General features: G+C 40.4%; 1 protein-coding gene across 5 annotated transcripts in view; it reads left to right on the forward strand.

The window, feature by feature from the left end:
- MID1 (midline 1) overlaps positions 1 to 26,062 on the forward strand; it is a 237,430-nt gene that overhangs the window by 91,858 nt on the left and 119,510 nt on the right. For 3 of the 5 annotated variants that reach the window (XM_085052300.1, XM_085052253.1, XM_085052291.1), the window contains exon 1: positions 6,207 to 6,465. The exons of the other annotated variants lie outside the window; for them this stretch is intronic. The gene's annotated coding sequence lies outside the window, so the exon portion shown is untranslated. Of the gene's footprint in view, positions 1 to 6,206; positions 6,466 to 26,062 lie in introns of those variants that run through there. 5 annotated transcript variants of the gene reach the window in all.

The raw sequence follows: 26,062 nt of genomic DNA on the forward strand, positions 1-26,062 counted from the left end.
TTTGCTAAACCTGTGGTTTAGGGGCTTTTGCTTAGAAAGGAAAGATTTGCATGGTTTGATGGTCTCAGCTAACACGACAATAATGGGGATTTGAGTAGGTGCCTGCTTGTTCAAGTGACAATTTATCAGTTTAGGCTTTAACTTTTTTTAGTGAAATTGTGGCCAGATGACTCTCCCTTGAATCTGTGTGATCATATACTTGGATATAACTCCTGGAATAGGAGAATAGCATTGATTTTGACAGACACTGTTTGATGTTTGCCTGACAAAGGCATGTATGATATAACTTCTGCTATTTGGCAGGATTTTTATTTGCTTTACTTGAGTCTGCATGACTGACTTTTGCAATTGATCACTAAATAAGCAGCTTGTACAAAATGCAGTGGAATAAAGTTACTCTTTTTTTTTTCTATGCTGATAGAGGTTATAAATACATAAGGCAATTCTTTTCTTCTTACTTTATCATTGTTTTTTCCATTGAGGCTTCTTAGGACTGGAATATTAAAAAAAAAGTAATTTAACTATTATCTACTACTTCTAAGAGTAATGAAGTATAATTATCCCTGAAGTATCAACTAATTGTAAACCCCTAGGAAATCGTATGGAGAAACAGTGGTAAGCTAATTATAATTTACATTTAATTCAGCATTTATATATACTAGAGGGCAGATGTTTTAGAAACTCTGAACCCTTATAGCATCCTCTTTAGTCAGTCTTTTTAGCTTACTATACCTCCATATAATTTCGGAATAGATTATCAGAGTCTTCTGATCCCTAATTTATTACACATGACTGCATCAGCTTGTTCAGCCTAGCAGATCAAGTATCTGCCTCACAGCAGATGTAGTAAAATGAAATCCAGCAGATATTATTCTTTTGATTAAAAAGCCTTAATCAAAAAGTCTAGTTAGTGCAGTCCTTAAGGCAAGTGCAGATGGATCTTTTTTTAACCACCTTTCTGTCTGTTTGAGCTGAGGATTACTTAGGTTGCATAAGTGATGGAGAAAGAAGCTCTCCTGAAGATGTCTTCCCTTCTCTCTTGCCTGCAGCTGGTATGGTCCCAAGCGAGATCAGAGCAATTTGAGTGATTCTGTAAAGGGTGAATGATCTTCTAAGGGTTGATCCACCAAGAGGACTGAAGGATGCTCTGATCTTTCTCACCTCTGCCTGTTTGACTGATACCCTGCCAAAAGGCTGAGTCATCTCTCTTGAAAGGCAATGAATTCCCCAACGATCCTCCTTAAGGACATCTTTGTACACTGTGCCTTTCAGTGTGTTTGCGTAAATGTAAGGATGTCTGACGTTGCTGGTCTTAGTTTTAAACCTCTGATAGAAAATGTGTGTGCATTTAGATGCCATGACTCAGACTTTCTGCCACGGAAGTCAGTTTATCCTCATTGCATTCACTGCAGCAATGTTGATAAAAGCAGTTAAGTACAGCTTTGTGCAATCCAGCTCTGTACAGTCTTACATTCACAAATATTAACTATATCTTTTGAAACTATTGCATGATAGCTTTCCCATCTTGAGAACAGTTTTTCATATTTGGGGTATTTCAGATTTTTTTCCTATTTTTAATACCTTCTTCTCGTAAATTTGTCTTCACCTTACAACCCCATATATTGTGCCAGTTCTTCTGGAGGTTATTTTTACATTCCAGTGTTGTCTTGAGTTAAATATTCTAGTGTTATATGGGGTTATTAAGTCGTATTTTGCATTCTGGCCATCTTGCTCTTCCTGCAGGTGCCAATTTAAAACTGCCAACGGGGGGACTATAAAAAAACCATTAGAAATGAATTTCAATGCCAATAGTTTAGGTGTGAATATTACCTTTTTCTCTCAAAGTGCAGCAGTGCAACTGCTTGTCTTATTTTGAAAAGCATGTCTTTATCAGTTGCCTATATTGCAAATTAAAGGCAATCTATCTGTGATTAGCTTCATACCTGAAAGTGCTGATTTTCAAACTAGGGTTGTTTCTTTCTAACCTATGTGCTGGGTCATATTTTTCCCTGCTGCAACTCTTTCATTCCTACCATATAATCAGATCCTGGGGTCTGGTCTGTCTCTGCTTGGCACAGCTCTGTAAAGAGGCAGAGTGGTTCTTCTGTCTTTAGTGTATATTAAATTCTGCGGACCCAGGAGGATTTCCATGGCAGCTGGAATACAGCTAATGAGAGAAAGTCCTTTTCTCCACTTCCTGTTCTGTGCTCCTCCTGCAGCTGATGAAGACTTGTCTTGGTCTGGAAGACATAAACTGTGTTACACCAAAAAACTCCAGCAACTGAGTAATTCCACATTAGGCTGTTTTGCATTTTGTCCAGCAGTTCAAAATAATTCCCGAGTTTGGTAATTAATTAGAAACTATGAAAGCAGTTAAGGAAGGTTTAATTAAGAAATCAAAATGACCAAATGTTTCAGATTCTGAAACAGTGCTAAATTTTTGGTATCAAAATTTTTGGTTGTCCTTGCCTTGTCACAACTTAAAACCTTCAAAATTGCCCCTGCATTGATGAGCACTGAAGTAAGCCTCTTTCCTCTAAATTTAGATGAACATTTCCAGAAATAGTTGATGTGCTGACAAAGAGCAACCAACACCTAATACTAGTCTATGGAAAAAAATTATGATATTTTTACATAATGTACAATTTGTAACTTAACTGGTATTACATGGTGGTAGGGTTTTCTGCACATTTATAGGAACTCTCAAAGTTTTTTGGCTACATAAATTTGCTCATGACACATTCTAATATTACATCTTTGTTTTAAGTAGCAATAGGAGGCAGGATTTTTAGTTAGAACCCAACACTCTGAGTTCTCACAAGTGCCTGCTGACTACTTTTGCCAAGTCAAGAGCAGGACAGCACAAACCACACTGAAGTTCTTTCTGATCAATGCTGCCAATAACAGAAGCCCAACTAAAGTTATCCTGCCTTGATTTTGCTTTAGTGAATGGGGCAACATAATGCTTGAGACATGAGGCTAAGTGGAGGGCTTGTGTGTCTGCCCTTTGTGCCTGGGGGGTGCTTGGTGTGTGATAAGGACTATGGCAAGCATCCACAGTGAGCAGCAAGGTCAGAGCTACTTCGGTATTTCTGTGTTTGCTGGTGTCACACGCAACTCCAAGGGCAGGATAAACTGAGGTTTGATAAGAGGAATGTGTGACCATTTCTACTGATAACCAGCCTTCACATAACAAAAACTGCCAGTAGTTTGGTGCACTTGTTACCATTCGTCTTTTAACTTAATTAATTCAATAAGCATCCTCTACAACTGTTGTGGTCCCAACCATGACGTTGGTCTGGTTTATACAGGTCTTTGCTCCCAGTGATATCTGAACTTACACATGGCCCCATATCCTCTGGCTGCCCTTACCTCCACTGCTTCCACTGGACAGACTGCAAAAAGTTTCCTCCTTCAGGGACAGAATATCCTTTCACTTCCCCAAAGACCACAAGATATTTTCATGCACACACATACACTTAAGTTATGGATGAGAAACCACATTTTCAGAGGAAGGTATAAAAACCAGCAACTGTCTTTTCTTCCATCCCAGACAGCAATTCCTCAAATCTAGCTGTACCACTGTGCCTTTGGATGCTAACTACCTTCAAAACCACTTCAGACAGAGCTCCTCTCTTTTCCTCTTGTGCCTCTCAGGATACTCTAGGAAGTGAAGTGCAGGACCTGTTTTTGTGACTCCACTGCATGTGATAGTACTGCTGCACCCCCTGCAGCTGGTGCAGACTTATCTTGGTCTGGACTACATAAACTGTTTACACCAAAAAAACTCCAGCAACTGAGTGTGGGTTGATCACAAAGTACATTCCTCAAAGGTGGAAAGTGAATGGCATAAATAGAGTAGGGGTTGTCTGTGACACTGAATTTAAACAAAAAAAATAGCCCACTCCCCCCCCCCCCAACATAGGTCATCGATTTTAATGGTTTCATGTTTTTGCTAATACTAGAATTCAGTTTTCATCCTATACAACCAACTCATTTTTTTGATGCCACATTCTGCTGGGTTTCCAGTAAAATGCAGTACCCATCCAATCCTGTAAGTTGTGTATGTTGTACATGAAAAGGTGTCTGCATTTCCAGAAAAGTTACACAACTGCTCTATCTTTATGATGTTTGAGTTCTTACAGAATCTTTTGCTGTGCTCTCATGTGAAACTCTGAAACTGTCCTAAGAATCCCCTTCTTAAAACCCTGAAATCAAATACAAGGTTTTGGTGTGAATCCTTTATAATCCTGACTAATTTTGTGAGTTTTGGACTTTTTGCTATATCCCCTTCACCAGGGTAGTTTACCCCCCATGCTCTAATTACGTTGGAAAAGTATTTTTGTGTTTCCTTTGAATGTATCCTGGAGAGGATTCTCCTAGATTTAAAGGAGTAAAAGGTCTTCACATACCACATACTCATTTCAAGTGACACGTTGTCCCCTGAGCTATGCTTGGGGAACAGAGGACAAGCATTCCTGCTAAGTGGTCTTAATGCACCTCACTCTCTGCATTGCAGTTGCTTTAAGCTGTTGTGCAAGTGGGCAGGACTAGACCATCACTGGGGCTGTCACTCACTTGTCTCCATGTTGGCTAGAGAGAGTGGTTGGTCTCACCCTTATGCAATGCGTTGTGTTGATCCCTGGAGATGGCTGGTGCTGTACATTAAAGCATATAATTGGATCCTTCCACCTGAGGGTATGGACCAGGCAAAAGCAAAGTTGGACCGGGAAAAAGTGCAGTAGTGGTTTAAATCAAGTTTTCCCTCCATCCATGCCTTGCTTCTGATCTAGACAGTACCAATATTACACAAACTCTTTTCTTTGTTGCACTTTTGAGAAAAATAATTATTGTCTTTAAATGGGAAAACAAATAAATACATATTTAAGATATTTTCTTTCTTTCCCTGTGACATACCCAGGTCTGGAGCTTATAATAAATTAAAAGGCAATATACTTTTGGAAGCATTTAATTAAAATCCTGGAAACTCATCATTGTAACTTTTTTTTATGTAGCTCAATTCAATAAGATTACTTGTACTGGTAAGGCTTTTTCTGGATGGTGACTAATTTTTTCATTAGCAGATAAAGCCCTTGCAGAAGCAAATTCATAATATTGGGACTTTACTTCAGGCATCAGATTTGCTTGATTGTCCCCTAAGATCAAAAGACAGATTTCCATTAAGAGTGGAACAGAGTGACTAACAGGCTTCTGAACTGATAATAAGTTAGAAGCCTTCTCCACTTTGGAGAAGATTGGCTGGTATCAATTTGCAGGCTCGCACTTCTCTGCTTTTTTCTTTTTTTTTGTTTGAACGGAAGAAATTAATAACTAGATGATATTCAAGGTCCCTTCCAACCCAAACAATTCCATAATTCTATGAAAGGTGTAACTCAAACAGCATCGGCACTTCAGATTTAAGATTTTTGATTTTGCCTTTTCTTTGTTTATTTTAATGAAAGCCACCGAGGGGCAGCAGATAGCAGCTCATCTCATTAAAAAAACCAAAACACAACACTTTTTTTTTCCTTGAAGTTTCATTTGGGATCCAGTGTTATCTTGCACGAGGAACTAAGCTTCAGGAATGAGGAAACCACCCTCCCTAAAGAAAGGAAAGCAGACAATGAACTGAGGCTCGGGATGATTAAACCTTTGACACTGAAACAAATAAAGCTTTACAACAAAATATTTCCATAGCCTGCAGATTCGCAATACATCCCTGCTCCTTCCAGCAGACAGGCACTTGCCCTTAATGTAAATGGTAGACTGCATTTTACTTCCTGCTCATGTCATTATGTAATTTTCCTTTTAATCTGACATGAGGAAATCGGTGCTTCTGGAGACAGGATATTGCCACTTTACCGGGCTGCTGTCGAGCGTTCCTGCATCACTGTGATGTTGCAGCAATTTCAACTGGGCATTTACATATCCTCGCTGAAGTCCTGCGAGTCTGTTAAGCTCCGAGCAGACCCAGAGCAGTTACACTAGAATGGGAATAATCTCTTACACCGCAAATTGACTTCCCTCTTTGTAGCCCTAGACACTGTTTCCAGCTGCTTTCAGTCTTTTAAATCCTTGAAAGCTTTCCTAATCCTCGTGTAGGCAGCAGCCTTTATGTGCTCTGCCTCCCTCCCCTTCCTCCTGATTGGCGAGGCTATTCCATGGCCCAGCTCAGCCAACTGCTCCATCCCTGCGCTGCGGTTTGAAATCAGAGCCAGGCGGACAGTTGCCTCCCCGCTGCCGACTTTTCATAGGCTGGGGAAAGAAGGTTGGGAAACTTGACATTGTCTTAGGACTCTCTCCAGCGAAGAATAAAAAGGGGTTGGAAATAATAGGCAGGGAAGAGGAGGGAGGGAAAGTTGCTTACGGTGGGAAACTTGATGGATTTCTGCCCTGCCGACAGCAGCGCGGTGTGAGCAGCCCCTGGCCGGCTGGATGGATGATGGGAATCTCACCATGAGGCAGGTAAGGAGCCTCTGCCCGCCGCCTCCGGCTACTCCCCGTCCCAGCCCCTGCGGATCTCCACGGCTTTTTATTTTTCCTCCTTTTTTTTTTTTTTGTTTGTTTTTGTTTGTTTGTTTGTTTTGTTTCTTATAATTGTAAGTTTCTGGGCTGGGTTTTTCTTTTCCCCCTGATTCTCCCGGTAGGCAGGGATGCCATGCAAGTCATGGTACGTTTTGGATTTGTAGGGAGCATGGAAGCGGTTTGCGAGCTATGTAAATCAATTCCAGTTTGCCATGGCTTAAGTGCATTGTGTAGGCTGTCTCGCAGCCCTGTTTGTGACATGAGAAAGGAAAGAACTTGCTGTGTTATAAGCCTAAATATGCCAATAATTCAGCCCAGGGATAATTTATTAAACAGCTCTGCATGAGTTCCTTGCCTGCCAGTGCTTTAATCTTCTGATTGTTTTAAAATGTAGTAGTTTCAATCTGTCTTGCAGCTTCACAAAAGTACTTTAAGATGGGTTTTCTAGGGATTTTTTCTCTAAGATTATTCAAATGAGATTATTTTTGAAGACTTCTATTCACCTGAGGAGACAAAAGCAGCTTTTATTCTCATTCTCACAGTTATACGGCACAGTGACAAAATGTTTTTGATTCCTGTTGTTCATAGTTTTACAGCAACAATGTACACTTAGAAGAGCCTTGTGGGAGCAAGAAAAATGGGCTTTATCTTAAGACTGAATCAAAGATCTGTCCCAGTTTAAAAAGCCTTGCCAGTCCACTTCCGAAACTTGCTCATAATATGTTATTTTCTGGGTAGGCAATGAGTAAATACGAGGAAATGAGAAGTTTTCTAGGTTTTCTGTGTGGGTGTTATTCATTCAGTTCTCAGGGGGACTTTCATAGTACATGTCCAGGAAGTGCATGTGTGGGGATTTTGCACCTGTAGTGCAAATGGAACATTTGTTTTATGCTTACTTTCTGAAACCATGGTGGGAAATCCCAGCTTCCTTACCGGTTTTCTCTAAGTTACAGGAGGTGAGGAAGGGTAAAGAAAGAGAGAACATAGGTGTGAAGATGGAAAGAGGAAAGGTATTTCTTCCTTCCACCAGAAAAATCACCACATTTTATAACTCTTTAAAGAGAGGGGAATTCTCGTCCTTGCAAAGCACAATGAAGGGCATTTTATATACTCAAGCTGGTCAGCTGGATGCACATAGTTATCAGAAATCATTATCACCACAAGAGGGTACTTTGGCACAGGGGGTTACCATCGAGGAGTGTGAAAGAAGCAGAAATGTTCCAGGATGGCGATAATAAAGTGTAAAACGCTCTGTGAAACGTGCACTTTACTCTCCTGAAATATTTCTACCTAGAGAATAGGGCTTCGTGGGTGATGAAGGTGGTTGGTTAAAAAGAACAAGGCAAATAAGCCTAATAGAGAATGGGAGGGGAGTGAGAATGGTAAGGCACACACTTAGCATCCCTTCTCCAAAAGAGGAGGAGGGATGGGAGACATTCCATCCTGCAGAGCGGTGCGGGCACAGGCGGGCTGGCTCTTGCCGGGCCCGTCCCGTCCCGTCCCGTCCCGTCCCTGGCGCAGGAGAGCAGCGCTGGGCTGCCTGCGCTCCGAGGGGCCCCGCGGTGGGGCGGGCAGAGCAGAGCGCTCGGGGTTGTTTAAACACCTGCCCCGAGTGCGGCTTCTCCCCCGTGCCAGGGGAACAGTTTGGGACTATTTCGCTTGGTTTGCTGCGCACAAATATTTTCAGTTTGGCAGGGAAAGCCTGTGGGCACCGCTAGGGCCCGAGGGACAAAATGCAGGGAGCTGGAGGTCAAGGGGGTGCTGAGCTACTGTGTGCATCAAGCCCCTGTCAGCAGAACTCGCGGTTTAGTGGGAACTGAAGGTTGTGATGGGCTATGAGCTAACCGGATAAAACGTTTAGGAAATCCATTACAGCCGACACTTAGAAGCAGGGAAGTCATGTGCAGCTGGAGCCCTCATTCCTGCTTCTAGCTGGAAATTTTAAGGGAAAGATGAATATACAGAGCATGATTCTTCCATGGTTCTCTTATTCAGAGCAACAGATAGCTCTTTTTTTACATACTCTTCCACCTCACAGTCATCTTTTCCTACCTGTCCTGCTGCTTTCTCTGCCCTTCCCTGGTGCTCCTTTCCTCACCCTTACACCAGCCAGGAGGGAAGGGGTTAACTCCTTCCTCTCCTCAGGCTCTGGGAGTGAGTGCTCCCACTTTTGAGAGGCTCTTGGTGGGTGCTATAGCTCAGTTTGGCGTTGCAGAGCTAACCATCAAGTACATAGGCACATGGCAATGTATGGCAGGTGTTGGAATGAAACCACGTACTATGCTGATGACTGATCTGACCCAAGGGCAACCCACAGCTACTGAACAATAGCACATAGAAAGACAAATGCACTGATGTCCCCAGTGGAAGTGGAGGAATTACTGTAGAAATGTAATATGCAGTCTGTTGATATGATTCAACCTACCTCACTGCTGTGCCAGTCCTGTAGTTTCTAGCAGGTCACAGGAGTTGGTGTAAATATTGCACTGAGATTTGTAAATGAGACAGAATAAAGAAGCAGACATTTTTTTAGCTCTTCATTGAAGACCTCAGCAAGAGGTGTCTTCTTGCTGTCTCATAGAATAATGTCACCAAATGAGGGTAAGCAACCAGAATAGGAACATTTCTATCCTGTGTGAGAAACCATGGTGATCAACATGTACCTGCAAAAGTTTAAGCATCCACAGGAAATATACCCATTTGTGTCTGCTGTAAGACTAGTGTTAGGAAGCAGAAGTGCAATTTTTAAGGTATCTGACATGGCTGCAGAAAACAACAAAAAGAAAGAAATAATAGACAAGAAAAAAGCCTTTAAAAGTAACACTTTTTTCCCCCTGCTTTGGAAAGTACTGAGTTCAGCTTATTTTTTTTAAAGTAAGAAAATTTGCAAATGATGGAAACTCCCAAGGGGATGCTCAGCCTTCATGAGCTAGAGTGGAGTTTTTGTGTGGCTGGACACAGTTACGTGGCTGGATTCCCTGAGTTTGCTGCAGAACTGGAGAGGGCACTGTGGGCTCTGTTTTGTTTCCTAAGCCTACTTCACAGAAAAGCAAATGTTTGATGAATTTTAATACTTCATTTTCACTCTCTTTCAACCACAATATATTCCTAAAGTGCAGCTCGCAGGAGTGTCATTGACAAAAAATGCAGCTCCTTATTTTGGCCTCTTCCTATTGAAGTACCATTGACTTTGATCAAGGCAGTCTCGAGTCTTGAGCCCTTTGTCACATAAAGAGGTTCAACAAAACAACTGTTTAACTGACAGGCCACCTAAAAATGAAAAACTGTGTTTCTAAGGCACATAAAACCATTACAATTACTTATCATGTCTGCAGTCATATGGCTTTTAGTGTGCATATAATTCACCAAGTGAATAAAGGCTGTATAAAATTTCAGTGCAAAACATATGCAAAATTCAAAATCACCCCATTTCCTTTCAGCTGTTTAAGTTCTTTGCATGTGTTTCTTATTTCCTATTTTCTTTTGCATACTTTTTAAAATTCTTAATGCATTCCTCTGTAGAAAAGCTGTATCCTTATCCTGAAGTTCTGTAATCCTTTGCCTGGCACTAGGAAATTATCTTTTAAAGTTCATCCTGAGATGTTTTGCTGTTTGTTGGGCCTGTAAGGGAAGAAATTGCATCTTGAAGAATGCTGTCTTTTTTGTGTGTGTACCATGCAGAATAAAGAAAACAAGTGTACAGAGTCCTCAGGATGAGAGTGTATCAGTTAATTAGTGGCTGGACATTGCTCGGTAGGAAGCCTGGGGAGGATTTTTTGTGCGTGTGTGTATGTGTGTTGTCTGCTCCCTTTGATCACTTGTGTGGTAAATAGACATGCAGGGTAGCTATAGCAACATGTGCTGTAGGTTGGTGGGAACAGAGGGGATGGGATCCCCTGACAAAGGGTAGTTTGTTAGAGTGGTTGGTTCTGATTAGAAAAAGGTGGCACCGATCAGGGCATTTAAAAACATCAGTTTTGCAACGCAAATGGATGTTATCAGTTTCAAAGTAATGCTTGTTTCTGTAGCTCTGCAAGAGTAGATCATGTGGAAGATTGGTGAGGAAGGGGGAGGGGTAATAAAAAGCAGAAGGATAACCCGTTTACACTTTTGAATGTAAAAATATTCATGCTGGATGTGATTTTTCTCATTTTGCTGCACTCTCTATGCAGTTTGCAAAAAAAGCATTTGTAAGAGCCAAATTGACGCAAATCATGCTACAAATAGTTGTGTTTTTAAAATATGGCTTCAGGAGGTAATGATGATTATGTGATGTTAAGTAGTGCATCTGATCCCTTACCTTCCTCTGATTTCTAAGAGTTTTGTGTACAATTTGCAATCCCAAGGTCCTGTTCCTATTTCAGCAGCCTACCTGTAGAGGTCAGACTTGAAGCTCTCAGAATCTTCCCATGATAGAATTTCAACCTAAAGCTATAAAAATACATATCCATAGCCACTTTAGTCATTAACTTTATGTGGAATATTTTAAAAATAATGTTGGTTTGTCAGTATCAGGTTATTAAGTAACACCACATTCAGCATTGATGGAAGCCTGCAATACATCGAAATTCAGCTTGGTTTCACTTCTTGAACAGAACCCAACCTAAAGCTTTTATTAGTGCCTGAATTATTTAGATGTGTATCTCCATCTCTCTGATCCCCACTAGGCCTCCTACCTTTGATGAGATCTGTCTCCAGCTCCCTCCCTCCGGCCTGCCCAGCCCTCTGCTGAGCTGGCTGCCCGCTTCCCACTGCTGCCTGGTCTCAGGGCTTCCCCACTGGCAAGGGACAGGGAAGCAGGCAGTGCCACAGAGTGTTTCAACAGCTTCCGAGCACTGCAAAAAGTTGTCAGACCTCAGAGTCCCTCCACAGAGTAGCATGAGAGGTAAGGGGTCTGCTGTAGCCTGGGGTCAAGGCAAATGAAATGCTGGGAACAAGGAGCTCGCGGTGGTGAATTCTCAGGGAATATGCTGGAGCTCAAAAAATGCTTCAGCATTTGGAGAAACAGTTTGATTTGTCTGTGGGTGAAGACTGAGCTGAGAGAAAGGAACAGACCAGTGTTCACATACCGCCGTGTTAATTGCCTTTTGGATGTGCGCTGGAGTTTGTTTGAACTGAATTTCAGACTTGTTAGGGTACTTCATTCTTTAGCCTGTTTTTGGTTCAAAGTCTTTTATTACAGCTGTGCAGCTTAGAGCTTGTAATGCTTTAGCAAGCTGTAAGGAATTACTTTATATCCCTGAGATCCCTGGCTTGCAGTGCAGAATCCAGCCTGTCTGAAAGCTGGGAAAAGCGCTAAAGGGTAGGAAGCTGATTTTGATCTCGTTTCTAAACAGTAAAAATAGTTCTTAATTCTTTAAAATTCTTTCCCATTTGCTGTCATGTCATGGTTGTTTATTGTTAGTATTTATATCTTCCCAGGGGATGTGGGAGGAGAAAAAAGCTGGCAAAGAGGTGATGTTTGTTTGGCCCAAAAGTTTTATCAACTTTGTTGATTGCATAAGTGTTGAGATAACTGGGTGCAAGAAAAGAGTTAAGACAGTAAAACAAATAAAGTCCAGGCTTTTATTCCTGTCTTAGTAGGACAGTAAATGAGGAGATCTGTGGGGCTGATAGGATTTTTTTTTTTTGTAGTGTGAGAGTCTTTAAGGAAAGTATTTATGGAGGAATATTTCATGGCCCCAGAAAGGAGCTGGTGACATGCTATGACACTTTACATTTTGAGACAGGGAGGCCGACATATTTCTCATGCCTTTGGTGGCAACATCTTCCCATCACTCTTCAGCCAGGCTCCCTTGTGCTGCCTGTGCACCTGTGGGGCTCCAGCCTCCCTCTGCATGCAGCGTCCAAGCAGGTGCCCATGACTAATGGCATTAGCTCGTCTCTCTGGGCCTGCAGGTATTTAATTACTGAGCAGCTGCAGCAGCAGCTCAGACAGACCCCCCTCCCTACACACACACCAGAGTGGTAGGGCAAACTCATTTGTGATCCTGGCAAGCTGATGCAATTTTTAGACTCGGGTGAAGTGAGTTGCTTAGATGAGACCCAACCCACCCCCCACCTCCCCCCCATCTCTGGGATCTCCCTTTTTTTTTTAAACCTTTCTTTGAGACACTAGCCGAGACTGATGGTTTCTTTCAAAAAATACTGAGAAATCAGTATTCCATGGCAAAATTGTTCTCAGAATAATTCTATGCTTTTTTTCAGTAGTTATCCGATATGGAAACATGATTCCTTTTGTTTTTTTATTTTGGTTTGCAGTTTTGAGTTTTTGTTTGGGGTGGGGGGTTTTTGTTTTTTGTTTCATTTTTCCTTTGTAATTTTGCTTGTTTTGTGTATTAGTTTGGGGATTTTTCTTCCTGAGAGGTAACTGGAGACATAAAAAAAAAAAGAAGAAAACAAAAGGAAAAGAGAAACACTACACATGTTCATACATCTATATGTATATTTAGAATTGGACTTGCCAAATCCAGGCACTCCATCACAAGAACAGCCAGCATCCCAGTTTCAAGGAACTCTTCATCACCAAGCAAGCTTCAAAAGTTTAGAGGCATTTGGGTTTTATCATTGGATTCTACTGGGTTTTCCCTCCCTAAAATTATGTCCTTATTGCAATATCTGTGTATTTTACAGCATGATGTAGACTCTATTCACAATTTCTCCTATATGGACCAACCACCAAGGTCTGCCTCTGTCTCCTGATCAGCTTTTTTCCTCCTTTGCAACCAGCTCCAGCTCCCTGGGTAATGAGGTCTCAAGCCCTCAGCCTGGTTTCTGGTTCCACCTCAGCTCTGTAGGCAAGGGACACAGACAGATTTCTCTCTTGCTCCTTGTGTTCCTTTCTTGTTGGAATCACGAGAGGCTGTTGGCAGAAGCCTACGCAACTCTGTTAATAATCTCACTGAAAAATACGCGTATTGTAAATCTGATGTGCAGAGGAACAACAAGAGTAGGGGAAGGGAGGGCTGCCCTGAGCAAGGAAAAGGACTGTTCCTTTCAGGGCAGTGTATGTGGATAACGCTCTTGGGCAGGGACTCATCATTGTCAAGCACAGACCAGGTTTGTCTGTGTGACACTCAAGAGATTGTATATTCCTGGGTTATGCCTTGTGTGAAATGCCACCAATGCTAGCATGTAATTCCTTACTGAGAAATGTCAGCTATGTGCACCTTGGTTTTCAACAACTCATGAAGTTAGATTTTGACTATACAGGTCCAAATTTACCCTATCCCACCAGCACCTACTGAAACAGGTAAGGGGTTAATGACTTAATTTCTAAGTCGAAAACCTCAGAATTATAGTTTAGACAGAGATTTCAAACTGGGATTTAAGCAGTTCAAAAGTGCACTGTATTGTTTTGGTCTAATTAACACAACATGGTGATAAGACATTAAAGCAGAGTGACAACACTATACATTGATAACAGGGGACATTAATGCCTGGAGACACAGTCTACATTGTAAAAATCTGAAAAAAAAGGGCTTATTATGTTAGATAGGTCAATGTGATTTGACCTAGTTTTGCTTTGCTGCTTGGAAATTATGTCAGTATTTGTTATGTCATCTCCTTGGATGAGCAATTTAACATCCTTTTTGCATTGCAGTGTTGTCCTAATATTTTATCTATTTGCTTGCTCTCTAAAAGGATCCTTCAGGCTAATTCTAGAGATCTGGGAAAAACTGATACAAAACAAAAACCTCCTGAAACCAGCTTCCCTTTTATATATGTCCCCTGTGCAACAAAAAGGAGTAAATTTAGTCACAGCAGAATTATAGCAACAAATTCTGAAAAGTATCTTGTCCCTTTTGTATTTAAAACTCAATAAAGTTCATGAATACAAAATGACTGTGCTAATTTGCATAGCTGTGCACACCTTTCCCATAGGTTTTTAATTGCTAAAACCCAGCATATTTAAGTTTACCTAGATGCTTATGCAAAATTGGTGGCTTAAAGGAGCCCCACCATACACTCTCCTGAAAGGTAACGTCTCATACAAAGTCATCAGTATTTCTCTTGGAAAAACTGATGGTTTTTTTCAGTCTTTGACAAAATCACAAGTGCTTTCTTTCATCTTTATGTTTACACTGGGTTTTTTTTTTTCCCTCTGTTACCATCTGGGCTTGTAAGGCAAGACTTTGCATTTGCCAGGGCTCAAATTGTGGTACATCAGGGAACAACCAGGGGATTAAATGCTACTGTTCTTTGCTCTAATGGAAAAATTTTGCTGATACAGTATTTTGGTAAATGTTAGCAAAGGAAAGTTCCGTTTCTTCCTTAGCTTTACCTATCTTCTCACAGCTATGCCCCTTACTGTGTTTAACAAATGTAGGGTATTGCAAGGTTGCACCTTTTGCTTCTTAACGTTTCTTGATCAAAAAAAGGCAGCTCTGAAGCCTGATTTTGCTTCTGCTGAAGTCAGTGTTATTGGGGGTGTCAGGTGGATCCCCCCCACCCACTTCAAAATACTTGGTTATTGTAGTTATTCAAATAAATCTCTGGGTAAATTTGCATGCTTGTGAAAAATGCTGAACAGATCAGGTGACAGTGTGAGAGCAAAACCAGGCTTTCTTTCCCAATTTTCTTTTACTATTTTAATTTTAATTCTTATTTTCTTGAATAATAAGATATTTGTTCTTGAGTTTTATCATGAGCTTGTTCCTTGCAGTGTCAAAATATTTTAGTGAGCTAAGTGAGAGATGTACAAGTTCCTCACCATTTCTGCACAAATACATATAATCTTCAAAAGGTCCTGCTTACTCAGAATTTTCAGCTCAAGTAAAATTTAAAATTGTAATAGCTATCTGAAGTCTTTGAGCATACTTCAGATGCAAATGCTCTTACATCCCTTGTTAACCAGCTTAATTGGAACAAAAGCCCAATATGAATGAGTGTTCAGAGGTGCCTCTTCTGTGCTATAACATGTGCTCTTGATCCCTAATTAAGCCTTGTTACTGAAGGTTAAAAAATCCTCCCACAATATAACTCTCCTTGAATGTCTTTACTGCAAAAGAAACTGTCAGGAGAGAATCTGCTATTGCTTCCCATGTGCCTCCTCCTTTTAAACAGAACTAAGGTGTAAACTGCTTAGGAAGATTAGCAAGGAGTGGAAATAAATATCCCATATCCCCAGAGTAGTAAAAGCATCATGCATGAGGAAGATGATGACTGTAGGCTGACAACATGATTCACATAGCTAGAAAGATTGTGCGTGGATTCATGGAAAGTTCTCTCTGTGCTCTGGAGATTACCTGGTCCAACCTTCTCTTCAGCACAGGTTTGCACAGCAGCTTCCTCAAACAGTGTTGAGTATCTCCAGCACATGAGAGTCCACTGCTTTCCTGGGCAGCCTCTTCCAATCTTCATTTGCTCTCATGGGAAAAATTGTTATTTTCTTCAATCTTGGCAGAATTTCCCTTGCAGGACCACATGCCCACTGCCTCTTGTTCTGTCAGCAGGCATCCTTGTCAAGAGAGTAACTCCATCTTTTCCTCTATAACTTTATAGATATTCAAGGGGTGTGATTAGATCCCCTTTGAACCTCCTGTTCTCCAGTCTGAGCAAACCTGTTCCTTTCCATCTTTCTTCATATGTCAAGTATTCTAACTCCCTAATAATCCCAGTGGTCTCTGCTGGACTCTTCTCAACTTTTCCAGCTGAGGGGCCACAAGTGGTCACAGTATGCCAGATGTGACCTTGTAAGTGCCAAGTAGACTGAAATAGCCAATTTCTTGGGTGACTGAGTGTACTCGTTGTGGTGCAGCCCAGGAGGCTGCTGGCCACCCTCCCTGTTGGGACACAACGCTGGTTTCCACTCAGCTCACTGCCCCCAGGTCCCTTTCAGCAGAGTTGTTCCTCCAGCCCGTCAGTTCCCAGTTCATGCTGCTGCTTGGGATTACTTCTTTCCAAGTGCAGAACATTACATTTATCTTTGTCAAAGCTCCCATTGTGGCTTAGTTGATAAAGTTACTTTGCAGCCTCCAAGAGGGACTTCCTAGCCAACAGAGCAAAACAAAAACAAGCCCCCAGATTTTCCCTGTTTAACTTCATCTTATTGCGTGATTGCCCACAAAGGGCTTTAATCATTTCTCAAGCATCATCTGTCTTTCTGGACCAGAAATCCTGGGGTATTAGATCATGGATTTTGTCTAATTTGTCTACTTCCATGATGTTTTTTATTGTGTGTTTCTATGAATTTATACCTCTAAATACTGTGGAAGACTTAGCTTTAGGAAGACAGATTGTGTCGTTTTGGTCGTGAAAATCTGGAAACTGTTACTGGAGAAAACAGGTTTATGGAGAAATGCACTTTATTTCCCCATTTGTCTTGAGCTGATGATGTAGGTATGCACCAAAAGAGACTAATAACCAATGGTGCTGATTTTTTGCCTAACATTCCCTTGAGTTTTCAGACTAATTCCAGTGTGCTTTCTTAGTTCAATGATTTTTTTTTTCTTAACTCTTTGTATCAAACCTTGCTGCCCCCCACCCTGACACTGCTCTAGGTTTTCTATTACTGCCTCCTCATTTCTCTGTGTCCAGCCTTTTGGCCTCCTGCTCCTTCCCCAGATATCTGAACAACACCATACCTCTCAGAACTGTAGAGTGAACACAGGGGAAAGAGAAGGGAAATGTCTCAATCCCTCTCCTTTTTCAAATGTTCATTTAACCTCATCCTGGCCCTATCAGGGTGAAGCTGGAAGTTTGATCATGACAAAGAAGAATAAAACTGATTTGTTCAATCCCTTCTTGTCCTTCTAGCACTGAACTGGCATTGCAAATTTTTCTTGAAAAACCCTAAGACAGAAAAACTATTTTAGCCTTTCTGAACATCTTTTGGCAGATGTTAGTGCCATTGGTTGGTGCTATGCCAAGGGATGTCTAAGTGTGTTTGCTTTTTTGAGATACTTGAGGTAAAGGAAGGGGAAGAGAAAAAAAAGAAAGGGGAAGGTCTGGATGTTTGTGTTATCCCTGCATAACAGAGGACACAGCTCTATTTTTCCTTAAGAGCAGTCATTTTAAAATACCAGGGTGCCCGCCTGAGACTTGAGTAGGTTACTCAGAAAATAAAGTACAGAAGAGAGGGACAGAGAGAGGCCCAGAGGGAAAACAGCTATGTGGGAGAGGAGACCAGGAGGAGCCTGCAGAGAAGGAAAAGATTAACTGACTCTCTTCTTCAAATTGCATTAGGAAAGCAGAGGAAGCAGTCTTTATCCAGAAATTGAGAATGAAGCTTGTTTGAAAATCTTGAGGATGAAAATAGGCTTTTTCAGTGGTACAACGCCAGAACTTGTGTTGGTAAGCACAAATGAAAGAGAGAGGAATAGTTCAGGAACTCCAAGAACTTGGTGACAAAGAGAAGGAGGGTAGAAGACAGAAAGGTAAGGAGGATAAAGAAGACCTCTGAAGGCTTAAAGGCAGTTAAACACTTACAACCTCGATTGAAACCATCTGGCCTTTCTCTTCTTGAATGAACCGTTCCCAATGGTACTTGTTCTTTACATTTGCATTGCAGTGTAAAGGTGTAATGGGACGATCAATGGAGTTTTGTTTTATAAATCCTGTGGAAAACTATTTTCTTAGCAAGCTTTTCTTTACAGTGTCTTTTTAAAATTCGTAAGAGTATTCTGGGGTGTTGGCTATTTTAGTATCTGTTAAATCAGCTAGAATATAAGGCTTAATTTTCTGATCAAACTGCAAGGCTTCTGACTTTTTCAGTCTTGAGGCCATTACATAGTGTATGCAAGTAAATGTTCTCTACCAGATGCTGAAATCTTGCACATGAGGCCTAGAGGTACACATAATACTTTAAAAAGCCAAATATACCAAAAACTTTGAACATCTTCATTTCTGAAGTTTGTTAGCTGTACTTCTGGAGCAACATCAATGTAAAAAATTCTGAGAATAATTTTTACCATAAGGTGTTGTTTAAAAAGGGCTTTGTTCCAATTTTAAGAACATTACTCCTTATGAGCTTGTAGGTCTTCTTCTGCATGAATAAAAACTCACCCTGCAGAAGTGACAATACCAAAACATTTCCCCTACAGTTTCATGACTGCAGTTACATGGGGAAAGCCAGTTTTTGTGATAAAGATATTTTATGTTTCCCTCTCAGTAAAAGGTACTATGAAAAGTATATAACCTAAGTGATATCATGATATGGAGAGATGTAAAATGCTGTACTTCAGGCCAGGCATAAGTCCAGCTATTATAGCTGAAAGGCCAACAACAACTAATTTTCCTAGCTTTGGACTGTTTCATTTGAAATTTCTGTGCATAGATATCCACTGGAGATTTAAAAGACGTGTTAATGTGCTATGCTGTGCAGATCTACACTAAGCAGTACTGGGATGGCATATGCACTGCAGGAAATGAAACAAGCTTGGGGATTTGCTCATATTTACAATAGACATTTGTTTACTTAGTGTGTTCTTTCTTGTGCAGGGTGAAAAGGCTACATATGTCTTCGGGTGATAATGGACAAATTATTTAATTAATAGGGGTGATTTTGCTCCAAATCAGAAGGTCAAGAATCTTTGCCCAGTGTGTGGGAAAGAACGATATTCAGAGTGATTAACACCCAGAGGAAATTTCTAAGTTTATTTTGGCTGGTCTATAGTTGATAATTCCCTTGCTAAAGGAGTGCCCGGCTCCATGTCAGTCACCATTTCAAGAGCTTAACTTTGAATAGCAGTTATTGGTCACATATGTTGGACTTGTCAACTCTTGTTTCAGAAATAAGATGCAAATTGGCACATAGGTAAACTATAGTATTTGGGGGTTTTGTTTCTAATTTACTGTTGTTGAAAATCTCCAGTTTTTAAAAAAAATTAAATACAGGAAGGCTCTTGTTATAAGTCTGTTTGTATTAATTAAGAGACTTCATGCCACACTACTTTTTTATGTGGACAGAAAAAGCTTAACAGATAGAGGTAAGGAGAATGGGAAAAACAAATTCCATTAGCTCATAAGGGTACAAGGAAGATCTATGCTCCAAATGCTAATTTTACCAGCAACAAAATAAGTCATTATCTCAGAAAATATTTAAGGGAGATGATATAAAAGACCAAAAGCCTTAAAAGCCTTCCAAATAGCTCAGAATTAGGGAGACAAATTTCTAGTTTTCTTGCACTAGCAGAAAATTATTTTGGGGGAAATTGCAAATGGTAATAAGAAGTGGACAATACTCATACTAAGAAAGGCTGCTCCATAAAACAGTCTAAATCCCCAAATATGACCTGGGAAATTTCTGTCCAGACTGTAGTTGTATTATCCGTTTAACTTTAAGCATGTAAAATGCATTGACCACGTTTTCCAGAGATTCAGAGCATTTTATTTCAGTGGATGAAATAATTCACAGATGTTTTACCATGCCAAAACTTGGCTGTGGTTTAAAGCATCCTTTCAAATGTTTGATACATAGTTGTATTTTTAATGTTTTGCAGATTTATCTTTATCTTTTAAATGCAAATATGCTGAGGAAGGAATCCTGGACTTGGGTCAGTCTGTGCCTCTGTTACATTTCCATATGTCCACACTGCAACTGAGGAGTTTATTATTCAGCTTGTTTGGGTGGTGACCTCCAGTTCTCCCAGTCTAACGACACAGGCAGCTCTCCTTTCATGTCAGCCACTATATGTCCCTTATTCACCTCAGGGGGAGGACACAGACTAAATCAATTTATGCTGCTAGTTTTCTAATACCTGTTTATACATCCCCCTAGAGTGCCCAGAAGTTCAGCAAAGCCTTCCTGCAGTTAAGTGGAAAGCATCAGGGACCAGCTCAGATGTAGAAACCACAGCAATTGCCCCAAGTAAACTTAGGAGCACAGAAACTTCAGCCTGAAAACTGGTGTGAGAAAACAATGGAGTGAAAATTTTAAATACCTGAGTTGAGCATGAGTTTATCTACCTTACTAACTGGATTTGAGATGCCTGGGTCTAAATCTGTGGCTTACTACTTTTATCAAAGAAGGGAGGAGAGGTATAAGAAGGGACCTGCAGAATCATGCCCTTCCCAAAAATACCTTGCATAACTAATCTTTATCATCTGTGCAATCTGTCTTCAAATGATGTATGGATTGACATACAGAGTTGTAGCCTCCTGGTGCTGTATTGGATGTTTACTTAACTAAGGAAGAAAAGTAGTGGGAAGGCTTTAAATACATTGTGGTAAAAGATATTTTGTAACATAGGCTTGATCTAGGCAGAACAACACAGAATAATGCTGAGCATTTGCTGTTCTCTGAGAATTCAAGGTAAGTGAAGGATTACTGTGTTAGTGCTTCAGCAAGGTCTAACACAGCATGAGCAAACAGGGTGTAGAGAAAAGGCATCTTCAGTAGGTTTGGGATTTAAAGAAAATTTAAAAACAACTCATGCTAGCCTTAAATCCAATAGTATTCTTAGTTTGCTCTGTTCTCCCCTCATCCTTATTTAAAAATATTAAAATGGAAGTGTTTGAGTGTTTTAAGACAGAAATATTATTTACAAGATGAGACAGCAAAAGACTACGCTACCTATAAAAGATATACCTTTTAAAACCAACTTCAACAGGAAATACAAATGTGATATTCCATAGATTTAACAGAACCCATTTATAAGCATTTGCATATAACTAAATATTTGCAAGAAATTCAGTGATCCATTTGATATACATGAGGGAAGGGATGCCATCCAGAGGGAGCTTGACAGGCTTGAAGAGCGGACCAAATATGAACTTGATTAAGTCAGGGCAATGCCCAGTATCAATACAAACTGAGGGATGAATGGATTGAGAGCAGGGCTGAGAAGAAGGGCTTGGGGATACTAATGGATGAGAAGCTGGACATGAGCTGACAATGTGTCCTTATAGCCCAAAAGGCCAACTGCTTCCTGGGCTGCATCAGAAGCAGGTCAATGGAGATGATTTTGTACCTCTACTCTACTCCAGTGAGACCCCACCTGGAGCACTGCATCCAGCTCTGGGGCCCTCAACACAGGGAAAATGTGGACCTGAAGCAGATCCAGAGGAGCAGCAAAATCTTGCTTCATGTTATTTTTCTCATCTAAAGTCAGGTGAGATGAATGTCAGCCTTTACAGAGAGAGTGACCAGCCAGGGTTAGCAGAGTGGTACTACAGTCCCCTAGCAGCCAGGGATGATTTCCTCACCAGAATTCATGCTACAGCTTATTTTGAGTGCTCGATGGTATTTAGTCACGGTGAACTGCGTGGGGGCACAAACTGACAATTTAATTTCAAAAATGTAGACTTCAGAAGCATTTCTCCCATCTAGAATGTAATTATGGTTGAGACTTGTATTATACCCTGGAGGAATCTTAATGGGAACCTTACCTGTGGCAGGAAATGTTGCCTACTTCATACCACACATTTTTAACTTCATAAACCAGAACTGCAGTCATGAATATCTCCTGTCTTTTCCCATTCATTCCCATTATTTCATGTTTTCCTCTATATTCTATTTCTGAGGTTCCACATTTCCCACTTTTCAATCTTGCCCACTCTTAAATTCTTGTTCAGATTTTCCTGAAGGTGAGAAGCTTTTGGTATACTCAGTGCCTGTGTCTGTGTTAACAAGTCATGCTGCACCAGTTTACAGTAGATCTGGAGAATGAAATGATTGATGCAGAGAGCCCAATACCCAGATTATGCACATTTTGCTCCCATGCTGTTCTTATAGTCAAGGCCTGAGGACTTCATTAGCAGTGGAAGGTCATTATTAAGTGCTCATCTAGAGCTCATCATCTGTGCTATTTCATCTGAGAGGAGGAGACTTCATATACTCCAGCATTAGTCAGAGATGTGAATCCAAGCTTGATTAATGGAGAGAATTGGGAGGTTGCTTAAAAATGTTCTCATGACCTGAACTAAAGCGCTACTGGGAAGACATACAACAAGGACTTTCTATCTATGCCCTGCTTCTGCTCTGCAAGGGCACAGATACCCTTGAATTAGCATTTGCAGTACTCATTTCCCTAATGCGGCTTCCCAAGCCAGGCTCATCTGGAGTGATGGTGCTAACAATGCAGATACAGCTAATGAGCAAGCCACATTCAGAGGCTCCTAAGGCACAGTGGTGTGACTGTCCCTCAAGTGAGGAGGTTAAGTTATACACGAGTGAACTTGGGTGTTCTGAACACCGAGAAAATGCTGAAGGGCAGGCTTAGTAGGAGGAAGATGGTTTTGGGTCAGACTGGAAGAGAGGAGTACTAATGCTGAACAGTGTTACAGTGCTAATCCTTTTAACTTCCTCTCTGGGCTTTGTTGCCAGACCCCTATTGGGGCCTGATTATTCAGACTTTGCTCTGTCTTCCCAGGCACCCATTCCGAGCAGAGCCAAATCTTTCCATAGTGAAAAGGGAGCCAAACTGCAAAAGGCAGCTAGTGTTTCTTCAAGGTGGGAAATGGGTTTTTAACTGTTAAAACATTGTAATTCAACCAAAGTTGTAGAATATCTGCTGACCAAGCACATGAATGTTTTCTGGACGTTATAATGCTCAGAAGCGTGGGAGTATTGTATCTGTGTTGCATTATTTCTTATCTCTGCTAACCATGGAATGATCTGTTCTATAGAAAAGCTCAGGAGTGCATAAAGGCACTGTTGTTTCTAGGAGTTAGTGAAGCTATGAAACGCATGAACTTTACCCCTTGTCTCTACAAAAGGTTTGCCAGTTCTATGAATTTTAAATCCATGGGAAATTTTTGTTGCCCTCGGCTGCTGGGTTTCAATGGCTAAAACTCTTTTTGAAGTTATGCTTGAATGCTGTTTTCTTTATAGCCTCCGAAATGACACCTTATGTTTTTCCTGCATTCATAACACTGAGAAAAAGACGAACAAGTGTTCCTTGTTCAACCAACCATCATATATCATCTGACCTGTTTGGTTGCTTGAATGTAGTGATTAAATGCCCATAATACCAATAAATACTAAAATGTGTTTAGCAGTTTAATGTTTTAAAATCCAGGAATAAAAAGGCAGATGTTATGATCCATGAAGGAACAGTACATACAAACTGGGGGTAGGGCACAAGAAAACTGGAACTGTTTCCTGTGCAATGAGCCATGCATGGAAAAGACTCTGAGGAATGGCTGGCAGCAAAGAGCTACCTACAGCAATTGTAAACATTTTATGTTCCATTAAGGTCTTCTTATTTCAGAATTTATACCAATTTATGCTGCAGGAAAATATGAAGCCTGTTGTACAACTCTGGTAAGGCAGAAAATCAAACATTGAAGAATTGGGCTACCAATGAGAAGAGCTGTATCCATCAAATTCTGATTTTTAAGTGAGTATTTTTAGGAGAGAGCTTTGATTCAGGAAGGAGATGATAGCATACTGAGCACTGGAAATGTCAAGGCACACATAGGCATTTGCAAATGGCACCTTTTGGCTGTGTGACTGTAGCTTGAGTTTTGCTTACTCAAGATGATGGGCAGAAAGAACACCCTGTATTTTCAAGGTCACTAGAAACATATTAAGGGATCTGTTTTTTAAAGACTACTGAGAACTTCTCAAAAAAATTGGCCACAATCTGGATATATACAAAACACATATTGTTATATGCCTTTTTTGGAAATAAAAGATATAACAGTAAGAAAAGGAAAAAAATTACATTTTCCTTCAATTTTCCCATCTGTTTATAAATCAATATCATAATCAAAACCTTTCCAGGGTACATCCTGGCTAGTGAGTCAGAGAAAAACAAAAAGTCCCAGTTTTAGAACTCCAACAGGTCTCTGCATCCATATTTTGTTCTATAAGGAGGACTGTCGCTTGTGTCAGACAATTTATCCACCACTCTCCCCTTGGAAATCCAACCTTACAATAACTTTAACTGTCAGACACAATCCTAACTTAAAATACATTAGGTAAAACCCACCAATGAACCTTATGTCCAGATTTCTGTCTGTAGGGGTGTGCCCAGCTTGACAGGTACTTCAGGATCTTTAAAGAGAAACAGCGTTGAGAGAACAGGGGGAGAACAGTGTTATCAAACACCAGATTGGCAAAAAAGTGATTTTGTTGATTAAGGGATCCATTCTCCCTAACAGCATTTTGCTAACCAATTCACTGAGCAGTTGTCCTGGATGGGTCAGCCTGTTCCAGATGCTGTGTCCCATCACAGAACTCTTTTACCACACCCCAAGCATCTGAGAAAGGCAGATAGGAAGCTGAAGTGAGGTTTGATAACATTGACTGTAAAAAGGCACCCTTTTCCCCTGTGTCTTAACTAAATATTTTTACAATGTCATTGTTCAGATATAAACAAATACTTGCTTCTGAAATATTGAAGTTGAAAGTAGGCCCTCATACTTCAATGTATGAAGTAGAAAAATATATGAGTGAGAATGCTTTAAAAGACTGAGTGTTTAAAATATTTAGTCCTAAGAACAAGCACCATTCAATGTACTGGGAATTTTTACCAAACAAGCAACTGATCCTGAGAACTGCTGTACTTCATCTGCTACAATAGGGTGATATTTATCTTTGAACGAGACAGAAGAAATCTTTTTAAGCCCTTGAGCACAGGTCTGACTCAAAGTAAAGAAAGATATTTATCAGAGAATCTCAAGTGGATGGTGAAGTATTATGCTTTGAATTGTTTACATTCTCTCTCTCCTATATATTATTTTAAACTCTGTTTTGCTCAGCATCTGAAACAGGATATCCATTTTTGTGATGCAACATGAAGATATGTAACATGGAGTTTTTCTTGTCTGACTTTTTAGGGGAGGGGTGCTACACAAATGTAGCTGAAAAATGTACATCACTCACTGATTGAGGGCTCAGGTTTCATGTGTCTGATTTACACTGTTCAGACCATTAGTTGTGGCATAGACATGAGTAATTCTGTTCATAATACTGTCAGAAACTTTTTCCTGTTACTTGTGTATAAGACCTGAATAATAGAATTTACTTTATTTACTTTGGTAAGTGACAATCATTCTGGGTGTCATGGTCAGTCACTTATTTTGAAATTTTTCACTGTGTAGGTCTCATTTTGAGGATCTCTCACACAGCAAGTGTTTGGGAGTTTGCTGCTTTTTTCCTTGTATGCATATAATAATATGAACTTTTCACACAGGTGAAAGAGGTAACATCTAAAGATAGTTTGATAATACCATGTAGTTATTTATGTGGTTCATAATTATAAACCACTTTGATCACATTTTGACTGTGTACAAAGGGTCCAGGCCACCTTCCACCTAGAGACAGTTGCAAAGCCCAGTTTGACTTCATAATAAAGCACTCAGGAAACCAGGACTGTGTTTCTCAGAGTCATGTTTTTGTGCTTTTGTTTCCAGGAAATGCTAATTCTTATGACTTCATAACCAAAGTACAAATATAATACAAAGCCATAGATCTGAATAGACATGGGTTTTTTGAGTATTAGCCCTTCAACATCTCAAAATAATTTACCATACAAGTGCTGAAGAGAATAGAGTTTCTTTGCTAAAGATATTCTGTTCTCTGGGTGCATGATAAAGTCCCAGCATGAATGCACAGCAAAAAAAGTATTAACTTTCTTTGCTTCCTAAA

The sequence above is a fragment of the Lichenostomus cassidix genome, chromosome 1 (genome assembly GCF_008360975.1).
Source record: "Lichenostomus cassidix isolate B80296 chromosome 1, HeHo_3.0, whole genome shotgun sequence".
NCBI lineage: Eukaryota > Metazoa > Chordata > Aves > Passeriformes > Meliphagidae > Lichenostomus > Lichenostomus cassidix.